Raw genomic sequence first — 16,978 nt, 5'->3', positions numbered from 1 at the left:
CTGATTTACACTGATCACTCAGAACATAATGATCACTTACCTGATAGCCCGTATGTTCACTCTTGGCACGAATAACAGCGGCGATGCTCTTGGCATGTATGCAATGAGGCGTCCGTCCCGCATCTACACACACAAGTCATCTACATCTACATCTATAAACATACTCCGCAATCCACCATACGGTGCGTGGTGGAGGGTACCTCGTACCACAACTAGCATCTTCTCTCCCTGTTCCACTCCCAAACAGAGCGGGGGAAAAATGACTGCCTATATGCCTCTGTACGAGCCCTAATCTCTCTTATCTTATCTTTGTGGTCTTTCCGCGAAATGTAAGTTGCCGGCAGTAAAATTGTACTGCAGTCAGCGTCAAATGCTGGTTCTCTAAATTTCCTCAGTAACGATTCACGAAAAGAACGCCTCCATTCCTCTAGAGACCCCCACCCGAGTTCCTGAAGGATTTCCGTAACACTCGCGTGGTGATCAAACCTACCAGTAACAAATCTAGCAGCCCGCCTCTGAATTGCTTCTATGTCCTCCCTAAATCCGACCCGATAGGGATCCCAAACGCTCGAGCGGTACTCAAGAATAGGTCGTATTAGTGTTTTATAACGGTCTCCTTTACAGATGAACCACATTTTCCCAAAATTCTACCAATGAACCGAAGACGACTATCCGCCTTCCCCACAACTGTCATTACATGCTTATCCCACTTCATATCGCTCTGCAATGTTACGCCCAAATATTTTATCGACGTGACTGTGTCAAGCGCAACACTACTAATGGTATATTCAAACATTACAGGATTCTTTTACCTATTCATGTGCATTAATTTACATTTATCTATATTTAGAGTTAGCTGCCATTCTTTACACCAATCACAAATCCTGTCCAAGTCATCTTGTATCCTCCTACAGTCACTCAACGACGACACCTTCCCGTACACCACAGCATCATCAGAAAACAGCCGGACATTGCTATCCACCCTATCCAAAAGATCATTTATGTAGATAGAAAACGACAGCGGACCTAACACACTTCCCTGGGGCACTCCAGATGATACCCTCACCTCCGATGAACACTCACCATCGAGGACAATGTACTGGGTTATGTCAGGTAATTCCCGTAAATTCCGGGGATGACATTCAGTCACATCCCAGATGTGTTCAATTGGATTCAAATCTCGCGAGTTGAGACTTTATCACACTCCTAGCCTTGTGACATGACGCGTTATCTGCCGTCTGGAAACATGATCGTCATGAAGGGGTGTTCATGGTCTGCAGCCAGTGTACCATACTCCTTGGCCGCTATGGTGCCATTCACGAGCTCCAGTCGACCTGTGACTCCCCACATAATGGAGCCGCCGCAAGCTTGTCCCTGTCCCACGTTAGAGGTGTCAAGCACGGATTCGCGCTCACTCACTGGCATGATGAAGAAGACATCGGTATTCACCAGACTGTGCAATGCTCTGCCACTGCGGTAACGTCCAGAGCCGATCGTCACGTGCCCATTTCAGTCGTAGGTGCCGGCATCGTGCTGTTAATATTGCCACAAGCATGGGTCGTCGGCTGCGGAGGCCTATCGTTAGGAGTGTTCGCTGCACTGTGTGTTCGGACACACTTGTACTCTGCCCAGCATTAAAGTTCCGCCACAGTTCGGCGACTGTCCTGCTTTACCACTCTCCAAGCCTTCGACGTCGACTTCTGTATTGAGGCGTGGCCGCCCCAACCCCTGATGTCTGGACGTGGTTTCACCTTGGTTTCGCCACTACGGGACAAGTCGTGCAGTTTCCGAAATGCTCCTACCGAGCGTCCGGGCCATCGCAGTCTGCCCTCGGCGAAACTCAGACAGATGGCGCGCTTTTCCCGTTCTACACACGGACGGCACGCTCACTGATACTACCTGCATAGTGCGAGTCTCTAACAGTCAGCGCACGCCAAGTGACGCTGCTGTCGTCTCGACGGGTTTAGTGTGTTCGGACACACTTGTACTCTGCCCAGCATTAAAGTTCCGCCACAGTTCGGCGACTGTCCTGCTTTACCACTCTCCAAGCCTTCGACGTCGACTTCTGTATTGAGGCGTGGCCGCCCCAACCCCTGATGTCTGGACGTGGTTTCACCTTGGTTTCGCCACTACGGGACAAGTCGTGCAGTTTCCGAAATGCTCCTACCGAGCGTCCGGGCCATCGCAGTCTGCCCTCGGGGAAACTCAGACAGATGGCGCGCTTTTCCCGTTCTACACACGGACGGCACGCTCACTGATACTACCTGCATAGTGCGAGTCTCTAACAGTCAGCGCACGCCAAGTGACGCTGCTGTCGTCTCGACGGGTTTACGTTAACCAGTATAATCGGAAAGGTTCATTAGCAGACTCCGATTAAACACCTCTCTACGTCTACGTTAAAAACAACTCTAAATAAGCATCGTGTGCTTCGCTTTAGCCTGCGAGAGAATTTTAAAAGCCCTGTAGCAATTAATGTACTGCTAAAAAGGAGAAATAAGACTTAAACATTAAAGAGAGACGCAAAAATCTCCATGAAAAGTAAAGAAAATAATGTGTATTGCCTCCTTAAGTGTAATGTAAGTAGTAATACTTCGTTCCAAGCGTCGTCGCTTGGATGATCCGTTGTTTGTTGTGGTCTTCAGCCCTGAGAGTGGTTTGATGCAGCTCTCCATGCTACTCTGTCCTGTGCAAGCTTCTTCATCTCCCAGTACCTACTGCAACCTACATCCTTCTGCATATGCTTGGTGTATTCATCTCTTGGTCTCCCTCTACGATTTTTACCCTCCACGCTGCCCTCCAATACTAAATTGGTGATCCCTTAATGCCTCAGAACATGTCCTACCAACCGATCCGTTCTCCTAGTCAAGTTGTGCCACAAAATTCTCTTCTCCCCAATCCTATTCAACACCTCCTCAATCCAATCTTCAGCATTCTTCTGTAGCACCACATTTCGAAAGCTTCTGTTCTCTTCTTGTCTAAAGTATTTATCGACCATGTTTCACTTCCGTACATGGCTACACTTCATACAAATAGTTTCAGAGACGACTTCCTAACACTTGAATCAATACTCGATGTTAACAAATTTATCTTCTTCAGAAACGCTTTCCTTCCCATTGCCAGTCTACACTTTATATTCTCTGTACTTCGACCATCATCAGTTAATTTGCTCCCCAAATAGCAAAACTCCTTTATTACTTTAAGTCTCTCATTTCCTAATCCAATACCCTCAACATCACCCGACTTAATTCGACTACATTCCATTATCCTCGTTTTGCTTTTGTTGTTCTTCATCTTATATCCTCTCTTCAAGACACCATCCATTCCGTTCAACAGCTCTTCCAACTCCTTTGGTGTCTCTGACAGAATTACAATGTCAACGGCGATCCTACTCCGAATGTTTCTTTTGTTTCCTTCACTGCTTGCTCAATATACAGATTGAATAACATCGGGGAGAGGCTACAACCCTGTCTGACTCCTTTCCCAACCACTGCTTCCCTTTCATGACACTCAACTCTTATAACTGCCATTTGGTTTCTATACTAATTGTACATAGCCTTTCGCTCCCTATATTTTACCCCTGCCACCTTCAGAATTTGAAAGAGAGTATTCCAGTCAACACTGTCAAAAGCTTTCTCTAAGTCTACAAATGCTAGAAACGTAGGTTTGCCTTTCCTTAATCTAGCTTCTAAGATAAGCTGTAGAGTGAGTATTGCCTCAAGTGTTCCAATATTTCTACGGAATCCAAACTGATCTTCCCCAAGGTCGGCTTCTACTAGTTTTTCTATTCGTATGTAAAGAATTCGTGTTAGTATTTTGCAGCCGTGACTTATTAAACTGATAGTTCGGTAATTTTCGCATCTGTCAAAACCTGCTTTCTTTGGAATTGGAATTATTATATTCTTCTTGGAGTCTGTGGGTATTTCGCCTGTCTCGTACATCTTGCTCACCAGATGGTAGAGTTTTGTCATGACTGGCTCTTCCAAGGCCGTCAATAGTTCTAATGGAATGTTGTCTACTCCCGGGGCCTTGTTTCGACTCAGGTCTTTCAGTGCTCTGTCGAGCTCTTCACGCAGTATCATATCTCCCATTTCATCTTCATCTACATCCTCTTCCATTTCCATAATATTGTCCTCAAGAACACCGCCCTTGTATAGACCCTCTATATACTCCTTCTACCTTTCTGCTTTCCCGTCTTTGCTTAGAACTGGGTTTCCATCTGAGCTCTTGATATTCATGCAAGTGGTTTTCTTTTCGCCAAAGGTCTCTTTAATTTTCCTGTAGCCAGTATCTATCTTACCCCTAGTGAGATAAGCCTTGCATTTATCCTCTAGCCATCCCTGCTTAGATATTTTGGACTTCCTGTCGATCTCATTTTTGAGACATTCCTTTCTGCCTGCTTCATTTACTGCATTTTTATATTTTCTCCTTTCATCAATTAAATTCAATATTTCTTCTGTTACCCAAGTATTTCTACTAACCCTCGTCTTTTTACCTACTTGATCCTCTGCTGCCTTCACTACTTCTTCCCTCAAAGCTATCCATTCTTCTTCTACTGTATTTCTTTCCCCCATTCCTGCCATTTGGCCGGCCGAAGTGGCCGTGCGGTTAAAGGCGCTGCAGTCTGGAACCGCAAGACCGCTACGGTCGCAGGTTCGAATCCTGCCTCGGGCATGGATGTTTGTGATGTCCTTAGGTTAGTTAGGTTTAACTAGTTCTAAGTTCTAGGGGACTAATGACCTCAGCAGTTGAGTCCCATAGTGCTCAGAGCCATTTGAACCATTTGAACCTGCCATTTGTTCCCTTACGCTCTCCCCGAAACTCTGTACAATCTCTGATTTATTCAGTTTATCCAGGTCCCATCTCCTTAAATTCCCACCTTTTTGCAGGTTCTTCAGTTTTAATCTACAGTTCATAACCAATAAATTGTGGTCAGAGTCCACATCTGCCCCTGGAAAGGTCTTACAATTTAAAACCTGGTTCCTAAATCTATGTCTTACCATTATATAATCTATCTGATTGCTTTTAGTATCTCCAGGGTTCTTCCATGTATACAACCTTCTTTCATGATTCTTAAACCAAGTGTTAGCTATGATTATGTTGTGCTCTGTGCAAAATTCTACCAGGCGGCTTCCTCTTTCATTTCTTAGCCCCAATCCATATTCACGTACTACGTTTCCTTCTCTCCCTTTTCCTACTACCGAATTCCAGTCACCCATGACTATTAAATTTTCGTCTCCTTTCACTATCTGAATGATTTCTTTTATTTCATCATACATTTCTTCAATTTCTTCGTCATCTGCAGAGCTAGTTGGCATATAAACTTGTACTACTATAGTAGGCGTGGGCTTCGTGTCTATCTTGGCCACAATAATGCGTTCACTATCCTGTTTGTAGTAGCTTACCCGCATTCCAATTTTTTTATTCATTATTAAACCTACTCTTGTATTACCCCTATTTGACTTTGTATTTTTAATCCTGTATTCGCCTGACCAAAGGTCTTGTTCCTCCTGCCACCGAACGTCACTAATTCAAACTATATCTAACTTTAACCTACCCATTTCCCTTTCTAAATTTTCTAACCTACCGGCCCGATTAAGGGATCTGACATTCCACGCTCCGATCCATAGAACGCCAGTTTTCTTTCTCCTGATAACTACATCCTCTTGAGTAGTCCCCGCCCGGAGATCCGAATGGGGGACTATTTTACCTCCGGAATATTTTACCCAAGAGGACGCCATCATCATTAACCATACAGTAAAGCTGCATGCCCTCGGGAAAAATTACGGCTGTAGTTTTCCCTTGCTTTCAACCGTTCACAGTACCAGCACAGCAAGGCCGTTTTGGTTAATGTTACAAGACCAGATCAGTCAATCATCCAGACTGTTGCCCCTGCAACTACTGAAAAGGCTGCTGCCCCTCTTCAGGAACCACACGTTTGTCTGGCCTCTCAACAGATACCCCTCCGTTGTGGTTGCACCTACGGTACGGCTGTCTGTATCGCTGAGGCACGCAAGCCTCCCCACCAATGGCAAGGTCCATGGTTCATGGGGAGGGGGGGATGACCCGTAAGTAAATAAAAATACAACAATAAGAACTTAACAGTAGCTATCCTCTCTTATTAATTATTGCTGCGTATAAGGCTCTTCTGCTTGGTGTCATCCCCTGCAGTCATGCGCGTGCCGCATTCTCACCTCAAAATAGCTAGTGAAACTACAATTACTTATTATACAGGGTGATCCATTGATACTGACATGGCCAAATATCCCTCGAAAAAACTACAAAGAACGAAAAAACTACAAAGAACGAAAAAACTACAAAGAACGAAACTCGTCTAGCTTGAAGGGGGAAACTAGATGGCGCTATGGTTGGTCCGCTAGATGGCGCTGCCACAGGTCAAACGGATATCAACTGCGTTCTTTTACAATAGGAACCCCCACTTTATTACATATTCGTGCGGTACGTAAAGAAATATGAATGTTTTAGTTGGACCACTTTTTTCGCTTTGTGATAGATGGCGCTGTAATAGTCACAAATGTATATGTACGTGGTATCACGTAAAATTCCGCCAGTGCGGACGGTACTTGCTTCGTGATACATTAACCGTGTTAAAATGGCCCGTTTACCAATTGCCGAAAAGGTCGATATCGTGTTGATGTATGGCCATTGTGATCAAAATGCCCAACGGGCGTGTGCTCTGAATGCTGCTCGGTATCCTGGACGACATCATCCAAGTGTCCGGACCGTTCGCCGGATAATTACGTTATTTAAGGAAACAGGAAGTGTGCAGCCACATGCGAAACGTCAACCACGATCTGCAACAAATGATGCTGCCCAAGTAGGTGTTTTAGCTAATCCGCACTCGGTAGCACACAAATTGCACGAGAATCGGGAATCTCAAAAAAGTCGGTGTTAAGAATGCTACATCAACATCGATTGCACCCGTACCATATTTCTATGCACGAGGAATTGCATGGCAACGGCTTTGAACGTCGTGTACAGTTCTGCCACTGGACACAAGAGAAATTAAGGGACGGTGACAGATTTTTTGCACGTGTTCCATTTAGCGACGAACCATCACTCACTAACAGCGGAAACGTAAACCGGCATAGTAAGCACAAGTGGACAACGGAAAATCCACGATGGCTGCCACAAGTGGAACATCAGCGACCTTGGCGGGTTAATGTATGGTGCGGCATTATGGGAGGAAGGATAATTGGCCCCCATTTTATTGATGGCAATCTAAATGGTGCAATGTATGCTGATTTCCTACGTAATGTTCTACCGATGTTACTACGAGATGTTTCACTGCATGACAGAATGGCGATGAACTTCCAACATGATGGATGTCAGGCACATAGCTCGCGTGCGGTTGAAGCGGTATTGAATAGCGTATTTCTTGACAGGTGGATTGGTCGTCGAAGCACCATACCATGGCCCTCGCTTTCACCGAATCTGACGTCCCCGGATTTCCTTCTGTGGGGAAAGTTGAAGGATATTTGCTATCGTGGTCCACCGACAACGCCTGATAACAAGCGTCATTGCACTGTCAATGCATGTGCGAACGTTACGGAAGGCGAACTACTCGCTGTTGACAGGAATGTCGTTACACGTATTGCCAAATGCATTGAGGTTGACGGACATCATTTTGAGCATTTGTTGCATTAACCTGGTATTTACAGGTAATCACGCTGTAACAGCATGCGTTCTCAGAAATAATAAGCTCACAAAGGTACATGTATCACATTGGAACAACCGAATTAAAATGTACAATCGTAACTACGTTCTGTATTTTAATTTAAAAAACCTACCTGTTACCAACTGTTCGTCTAAAATTGTGAGCCATATGTTTGTGACTGTTACAGCAACATCTGTCACAAAGCGAAAAAAGTGGTCCACCTAAAACATTCATATATTTGCGTACTACACGAATATGTAATAAAAAATGGGGGTTCCTATTTAAAAAAAACGCAGTTGATATCCGTTTGACCTATGGCAGCGCCATCTAGCGGGCCAACCATTGCGCCATCTGGTTTCCCCCTTCAAGCTAGAGAAGTTTCGTTCTTTGTAGTTTTTTCGTTTGACGCTTATTTCGTGAGATATTTGGCCCGGTCACTTTCAATGGACAACCCTGTATAAAATCACTTGCAAGCAGTCTTGAAAAAGTGTATATTGGCCACTGAGGCAGACTTGTGGCAGTTAGGCTACGTGAACATGAGAGAAACTGGAGATTAAGGGAGAAAGATGCAACTTTTCCTGATAAGTTTAGCAGAAAACCTTTCATACGATGTAGACTGTGAAGTTCTACATTTTCTCCTCCCTCTGCACCGCTCGCAGTTCGTGTTCGGCATGATATAGGTGGCGCTTTCTCCTCGGAAATAATTTTACTATCTTCTCGTTTTACTTCTCTGTTTTATTGTCAAACGATACTTTGCGCAGCCTGCCCCTCCATAAAATATTCCGTATTTCCTTCTTAAATGTCGCAATGAAAATTCTCTAGTGTTTTAAAACGCCGAGCGCGCAAACACACAATCACACACACACACACACACACACACACACACACACACAGAGGTCGCTGTAGGTGTGGGCGGGAGGAGGGGGGGAGGGAGGGAGGGAAAGCTAGCGAGAGGAACAAGGTGTTCCGACAGACTAACTAGGGAAATCTCGCGCTGCTGTCAGAGGCAAACGCCCTGCAGAGCACACCCGGGAATCTTGCATCCACAGCGAATAAAGCCACGGTGGGACAGGAGAGAATTTTACAGCCAGCACTTGCAGCGGACGTGCGCCCTTTGTTCCTCGTGCTGCTGGTTGGTCTGGCAGCGCGCAATCTTCCGCACAACCCTCAGCCTGACGTAACAGCTTCGTGGTGCTCTGCACGTCACTGACCTTCCTAAGGGCACACGACATTGTCACTGTGCCGAACGAACATTTAGTCTCTCCTAGTTCAGTACGAATGAAACATTTCCATCGTAAGTGGTCATCAGAACTAATAGTTTCTGCTGTTGCCTACGCGTAAACATCAATCTGGGTTCGTCATCTTTTTTTATTTTTCCGGCGTTCTTTAGTTGCTTCAGAATTCATGGAAGTATATTCTTTCTTTGCAGCTAAATTTATCTGTAAAGACGGAATTAGATTAGGAAATGAGACACTTAAAGTAGTAAAGGAGTTTTGCTATTTGGGGAGCAAAATAACCGATGATGGTCGAAGTAGAGAGGATATAAAATGTAGACTGGCAATGGCAAGGAAAGCGTTTCTGAAGAAGTGAAATTTGTTAACATCGAGTATAGATTTAAGTGTCAGGAAGTCATTTCTGAAAGTATTTGTATGGAGTGTAGCCATGTATGGAAGTGAAACATGGACGGTAAATAGTTTGGACAAGAAGAGAATAGAAGCTTTCGAAATGTGGTGCTACAGAAGAATGCTGAAGATTAGATGGGTAGATCACATAACTAATTAGGAAGTACTGAATAGGATTGGGGAGAAGAGGAGTTTGTGGCACAACTTGACCAGAAGAAGGGATCGGTTGGTAGGACATGTTCTGAGGCATCAAGGGATCACCAATTTAGTATTGGAGGGCATCGTGGAGGGTAAAAATCGTAGGGGGAGACCAAGAGATGAATACATTAAGCAGATTCAGAAGGATGTAGGTTGCAGTAGGTACTGGGAGATGAAGAAGCTTGCACAGGAAAGAGTAGCATGGAGAGCTGCATCAAACCAGTCTCAGGACTGAAGACCACAACAACACAACCTCCATGAATTAATTTGTGCTTTCCAGGAATTTATGGCAGCATTATCCTAGTTCAAAAACAATACTTCCATTTCTTCAGACGCTTCCAAACATATTTGTTTGAGAATTTTCGTACGTTTGGTGTGCTGTGCATATCGTATTTCATAGTAAGTAATTAACGTATTGTGTCACGTTAGTTTTGTCTTTTAAAAGGAGTCTACGTAGTCTGCAGTTATCGTTAATTAACGCTATCGTCGAATTTGTCAGTGCCATAACATCACAAACGGTTCGGAGGAACAATTAATTTTATGCAAAGTTTTTCTGCTGTCGAAACTGACATATCGTAATGGTTGTGGGCGAGCGGTTCCAGGTGCTTCAGTCCGGAACCGCGCTGCTGTTACGGTCGCGGGTTCGAATCCTGCCTAGGGCATGGATGTGTGTGATGTCCTTAGGTTAGTTAGGTTTAAGTAGTTCTAAGTCTAGGGGACTCATGACCTCAGATGTTAAGTCCCATAGTTCTTAGAGCCATCTGAACCATCAAAAAGGCTACTGGTTATACTTGTCACACTTCTGAATTTAAGCAATCAGCAAGCCTTCTTTAAAATTATTTGTTTAGTGTTCTGTAAATTATTTCCGTAGCCCCACAGTGTATGTTTTTCTCGGGCACGGTATGAATTAGTTGCTGTTCATAGTCAGCTGGAAATAGCTCTGACTACAATTGGAAGCTGCTGCGAATGGATCTGTCCGGAGGGCTACAGGGAGTCATGTAGCAGAAATACCAAAGCTATTTCCGTTACAGGAAGTACAGCACGTGTAATTACCTGTCTACTTAACTGTGAATGGCGAGTCAGTGGTAGTGTGGGGCGTCCTGTCAAGGGTACTGGGATCAGGCAGACCTCAGGGTGTTGACGCCTCCCTCCCAGTCAACAGGTCTGAGGTGGTGTCTTCCAATGAAACCAGAAATGAGCCAGTGGGACTTCAACGGTTGGGAAATCTGGTATGTTCTGTGACACAGGGAGGCAAACACAAAAGTGTAGGCACCTATTAATCGCAGACAGTTCATTCCAATGACCGGCAGAAGAGGTTGAGAATACCAGCCTTGCACACAGTGTTTCACCGAAGCTCACAATCTGCAACATTGACCCCAGAACAAATCGTGGGTCTCTTCTTCTGAGGTGCAAGACTTGAATCAAAGGCTCCATAGTTCTGAGAACTGTAGGGTCCCACTAAATGAGTCAGGTACGCAGTGCGCATCAGAGGCTGCTACCCAAGTATCTGACTGCGAGTAGGGTGCAGAAAAGGGTTTCTTAGGTTGGTCAACTCTCCATCCAGTCCAGATAACAGCAGCTGTAGAAGACCTGGAAGTATCAGTGTAGTATGCGAATAAATGCCCCTCACAGGCGAGAGTGTTAAAATCCTAGTGGTTAACTGCCAAAGCATTTACAACAAAGTGCCAGAGTTTTAAGCGCTCCTAAATAGCAGAGAAGCTCACATAGTACTAGGTTAAAACCCTAAATTAACAGCAGTCATGCTTTTCTGTGAAAATTTGAGTTTATATCAAAAGAATTGGGAAATGGCAGATGGAGATGGTGTATTTGTTAGATTAGGAATGAAAGTGACATCCACCGAGAAATAAATTGAAGCTGGTTGCGAGATCGTTTGGGAACAACTATGACATATTGCTTCCTACAATTGCCATTTTTATATGTTTAACAATCTGGTACGATTTTGGTCTTTACGACACTATCTCATGTCCTGTAAAACGGAATCATTATATATTCAGTGTACAACAATAAATAAAAGTGAAACAGAATCACAAGTCCGATGTTTAGATGTGCTAAAATTAATCCAACTTCGTTTACAAAGAAATCGTAAAGGACGCATTATGCCATAGGTCTCTGGACCTGTTGATGTTAAAATAGTGCCCACTGCCATTGACTGCGCTTAAGAATGCGGGTGTCATAGCTGTCACAAAATTAAAATCAGTAGCACCGTTACTACGGTCGCACGACACAGTTTTTCATGTTACATGTATTTCATGTACCGCCGCGCTCAACATACGCGTTATGGCCGCACAGTTTTTATTGTGGGCATGGTACAACGGAACTGTTCATACAAAGATTTTATGCTAAGGTTAACAGAGGCATACGAAGACGATATACTCAACGTACATAGATGATGCACGGTAGTGTTTCCCTTCATGTGACTTGAAAGTGAAAAGGTAGCTTGATTTAAAGCAAAAGGCCAAGGACTAAAAGTTGCGTACGAGTCCTGTAGCTAAAACGCAATAAAGTGTTTTCATTGTATTCTTGCAGTTGAAAATAAAACAGAAAAATATAAGAAATTCGAAATTAACACCACCACAACTTATTGCAAGACTGCATAGTTCACAGTATTCCGGCGAACTACGTACGTTCGTTAACATAGCAACGACAGCGTGAGCCGTGATCCTGGAACATCTCAACGTAGAATTGACGCTAAATTCCACAAATTTCCCATTTCGCAGGTCTTTTGGCTCATTTAAAACTCTATATCATATTGCTCTCTTAGATATTAGGGTTGGGTTGTTTGGCGGAAGAGACCAAACAGCTAGGTCATCGGACTCATTGGATTAGGGCTGGGAAGGAAGTCGGCCATTACCCTTTCAAAGGAACCATCTCGGCATTTGCCTGGAGCGATTTAGGGAAATCACGGAATACCTAAATCAGGATGGCCGGACGCGGGATTGAACCGTCGTCCTCCCGAATGCGATCTTAGATATTAATTTCTGTCTCATCGATCACGTCCATTACTTCACCTTTTTTGCACCATTTGCAAAACCAGTAATCCATTAATTCTAAGTTTGGAGTCAATTCATTGTGCAACAAAAATGGAGGGTTATTGTCACTTATTGTAATGAGCCTTTTACGCCGGTTCTGACCTTCCCTCCCGTTTACCAACATAAAACTCAAAGCAATTTCTGCCCATTTTTCTGCAAATAAGTGAACCACGGGAAAGGAAGTTCACAGAGGTCTCCGTCCATGCTACAAAATTTGTAGCCCGCTAGTGACTAATGTGGGGAAAGTAAATTTTCCTCATTTCACTGGGACACTCATTAGTTCTGTCTGCAGACGTGCTCATTATTCAACACCCATCACATTTGATGCTGAATCACACCTGAATTACAACCATTTTTCATCACAGTGGCGGAAAGACAGCTGTTTTCAAACTCAAGTGTCAATGGGCACTCCAGTGTGTGAAATACTCGACCACAGGCTTCGCTTCTGATAGAGACCACACAACGAAGTAATCACGGCTGGAATGAGGAACACAAATATTTACATAGCCCGATTGGTCATTAGCGGGCTAATTAAATGAACGCTGCGAGTAGATTATTGGACTGCGGGCGTGCGGAGAGACAACATATCCTGTATAAGCGATACCCATCGCCCTCAGTTAGATCCACGAGGTTGCCACTCTACAGACACTCGCCCAACTACAAAAACTCTAGACCAGCCACGGCTCGTAGTTAAAGACTCTGAGGCGAAGACACCCCGAAATATATATTAAAATATATATTAAAATATATATATATATATATATATATATATATATTAAAATATACAGAATTTAAATTGTCAGACGCATTTCGTATATTTCCAACACGAATAATAACAGTGAACGTTTTTGGGTCTACGAACGTTGACTGATCTGTTAGTAGATAGTCTTATGGCTGCACAATGAAATGCCCGTTACCTTCACGTTGTAGAAGCCTATGGGCCTGAATTCTACACAGTACAACTGTTATGATTATATTAGATTAAATTAATTATTCATTCCATAGACCCACAAAAGAGGGGATCCTCCTGGATGTAGAACATGTCATATAAACATATTACAAAAATGTAATTAGAAAAACTTGAGTTTCATTAATTTTAATGATCCACGGTCAATAAACAGTAAAATTAAGTACATGAATTAAAATTAAACTTCTAATATTTACAGGTTTAATACTTACATTTGCTTCCATTAAATCAATCATTCACACAGAAGCTAGTTACTTGGCTATTACAACCAAGTATTGTCAAAAATTAAAGTAAATTATTCATTTCAATAATCCTTAGTTAAGAACAGTCAAATTATGTGCAAGATTTAAAATTAAACTTCCACTATTGACAGACTTAAGACTTACATTTGCTTTCCATACATACATCATTCACACTGTAGGTAGTTACTTGACTGTTACAACCAACTGCCTAAGACTCTGATCGTTCAGCCAAAATAACTCCTACCAACTTCCACACGACATAACGTTCCGCTGCTTAAATGAAAAGAGTGGCTGAAACCTGGCTACAGAATCCCCGTCTCTGTATGTTTCTACTATGATCGAACGCATTATTAATCAACGTTTAGTATTAATGTTTCGGCAGCAATTTAGTTTTGGTTTCTGCCATTGGCTATTCTATCAGCTATAGTAATAAGTTTGTAAACGTATCGTTAGAGAGAAGTACAGTACAGTGGCAGTCACTGATTGCAACTCCTGACAACGATGGCGGAGACAGCTATATCGAAAGCTCGAGTGTCTTATTCCAAGCGCCACGTCTTGTTAAACGAGAAAATTTTATTTGGACAGTAGCATTAAGTTTCACCATCTAGCGGGTGTTTCGGGAATGAATAGACGAAATACGCGCACGAAAAATGTACCGTTCCTGTTATTAGCAACTTGTAGTGATTTTTATTTATTATTATTATTATTATTATTATTATTTTGCGAATAACTGCAGCATACAGCGAGTCTGAAAACAACTCATCATTAATTCAATGTGCAATTTCTTTGTCAAAAATTTGCAATATGAGTTTCAAAAAGAGCTAACGAAGAGTCCATATGTTAATGAAATGCTCGTAGACTATTTTTCAGCCCAAAATGGGAGACGAGCTGATTCCAACATGAATTAAGTTAAGCAAACATGCATTAGTAGGTGATAAGAAACAATTCATTTATATGAAGATGGAATTTGTTCTTTTGGACATGTCCGAAAGAACAGATACCATTGGTGATCTTGTAGCTCTTGAAGAATTAAATTACAATGAAATCCAGACCATTAGCTGCATACAGGCGTTGATTAATATCAACGGGGACAGTTGAAAATGTGCGCCCCGACCAGAACTCGAACGTAGGATCTCCTGCTTACATGGCAGACACTCTACCCGTCTAAGCCATCGAGGACACAGAGGATAGTGCGACTACAGGGATTTATCTCTGGCACGCAACCCGCGAGTCCCACATTCAAAGTTTCTGTCCACACACTACATTTGCAGTGCCCCTGCCCACTATACTCATTACTCGCGGCAGTCAATCTACCGATTCCCGATGTGAGTGCAACAGCTCTGAAGAAAAGCATTGGGCGGCAAGCCTTATCTATATTAACGCCTGTCCGAAAGAACAGATAACATCTTCATACAGAGTGCCAATGGTCTCACATTGCTCAAAATCTTATGGGAAAACGTTTAGGTTTACATGACAAGTTGTAGACATCATTGGTACATGTCAGTCGAAGTGTGCGGTGCAACTGGATGACAGGAAGGGGAAGATAAGAGGTGCACATGATTGCAGCCATTAAATGGCCCTTAAGTCCATATCTTAAAACCAGAAACGTAACTTATTTTCTTTTTACATTTTTAATCAAAATTTTTGTGGTCAGTCTTTTAACATTATAAAATTTGAAAACCTTTACTGGTTTTCACATAAGAAATACAGGGTTATTACAAATGATTGAAGCGATTTCACAGCTCTACAATAACTTTATTATTTGAGATATTTTCACAATGCTTTGCACACACATACAAAAACTCAAAAAGTGTTTTTAGGCATTCACAAATGTTCGATATGTGCTCCTTTAGTGATTCGGCAGACATCAAGCCGATAATCAAGTTCCTCCCACACTAGGCGCAGCATGTCCCCATCAATGAGTTCGAAAGCATCGTCGATGCGAGCTCGCAGTTCTGGCACGTTTCTCGGTAGAGGAGGTTTAAACACTGAATCTTTCACATAACCTCACAGAAAGAAATCGCATGGGGTTAAGTCGGGATAGCGTGGAGGCCATGACACGAATTGCTGATCATGATCTCCACCACGACCGATCCATCGGTTTTCCAATCTCCTGTTTAAGAAATGCCGAACATCATGATGGAAGTGCGGTGGAGCACCATCCTGTTGAAAGATGAAGTCGGCATGAGCCAATTTTCCAGCATTTCCAGATACACGTGTCCTGTAACGTTTTTTTCGCAGAAGAAAAAGGGGCCGTAAACTTTAAACCGTGAGATTGCACAAAACACGTTAACTTTTGGTGAATTGCGAATTTGCTGCACGAATGCGTGAGGATTCTCTACCGCCCAGATTCGCACATTGTGTCTGTTCACTTCACCATTAAGAAAAAATGTTGCTTCATCACTGAAAACAAGTTTCGCACTGAACGCATCCTCTTCCATGAGCTGTTGCAACCGCGCCGAAAATTCAAAGCGTTTGACATTGTCATCGGGTGTCAGGGCTTGTAGCAATTGTAAACGGTAAGGCTTCTGCTTTAGCCTTTTCCGTAAGATTTTCCAAACCGTCGGCTGTGGTACGTTTAGCTCCCTGCTTGCTTTATTCGTCGACTTCCGCGGGCGACGCGTGAAACTTGCCTGCACGCGTTCAACCGTTTCTTCGCTCACTGCAGGCCGACCCGTTGATTTCCCCTTACAGACGCATCCAGAAGCTTTAAACTGCGCATACCATCGCCGAATGGAGTTAGCAGTTGGTGGATCTTTGTTGAACTTAGTCCTGAAGTGTCGTTCCACTGTTATGACTGACTGATGTGAGTGCATTTCAAGCACGACATACGCTTTCTCGGTTCCTGTCGCCATTTTGTCTCACTGCACTCTCGAGTGCTCTGGCGGCAGAAACCTGAAGTGCGGCTTCAGCCGAACAAAACTTTATGAGTTTTTCTACGTATCTGTAGTGTGTCGTGACCATATGTCAATGAATGGAGCTACAGTGAATTTATGAAATCGCTTCAATCATTTGTAATAGCCCTGTATATTCACATTTTGCAATATACTTCAAAAGTTCTTATCACAGCAACGTAGGTTCTTGGTATTTATTCCGCTACAGTATATTTCAATTTTATTGTGGCGTGTGCGTGGAATCCGCACGCACAGAGACAAACAATTAACTGTTAACGGGTGTCCTGGCAGGGGATGAGACGAAAATGATAGTTATTGAAAAGAAGTTAC

This window comes from Schistocerca nitens, chromosome 9, assembly GCF_023898315.1.
Source record: "Schistocerca nitens isolate TAMUIC-IGC-003100 chromosome 9, iqSchNite1.1, whole genome shotgun sequence".
NCBI classification, from domain to species: Eukaryota; Metazoa; Arthropoda; class Insecta; order Orthoptera; family Acrididae; genus Schistocerca; species Schistocerca nitens.
The sequence above is the reverse complement of the archived record's forward strand: the minus strand, read 5'-3'. Positions refer to the sequence as shown.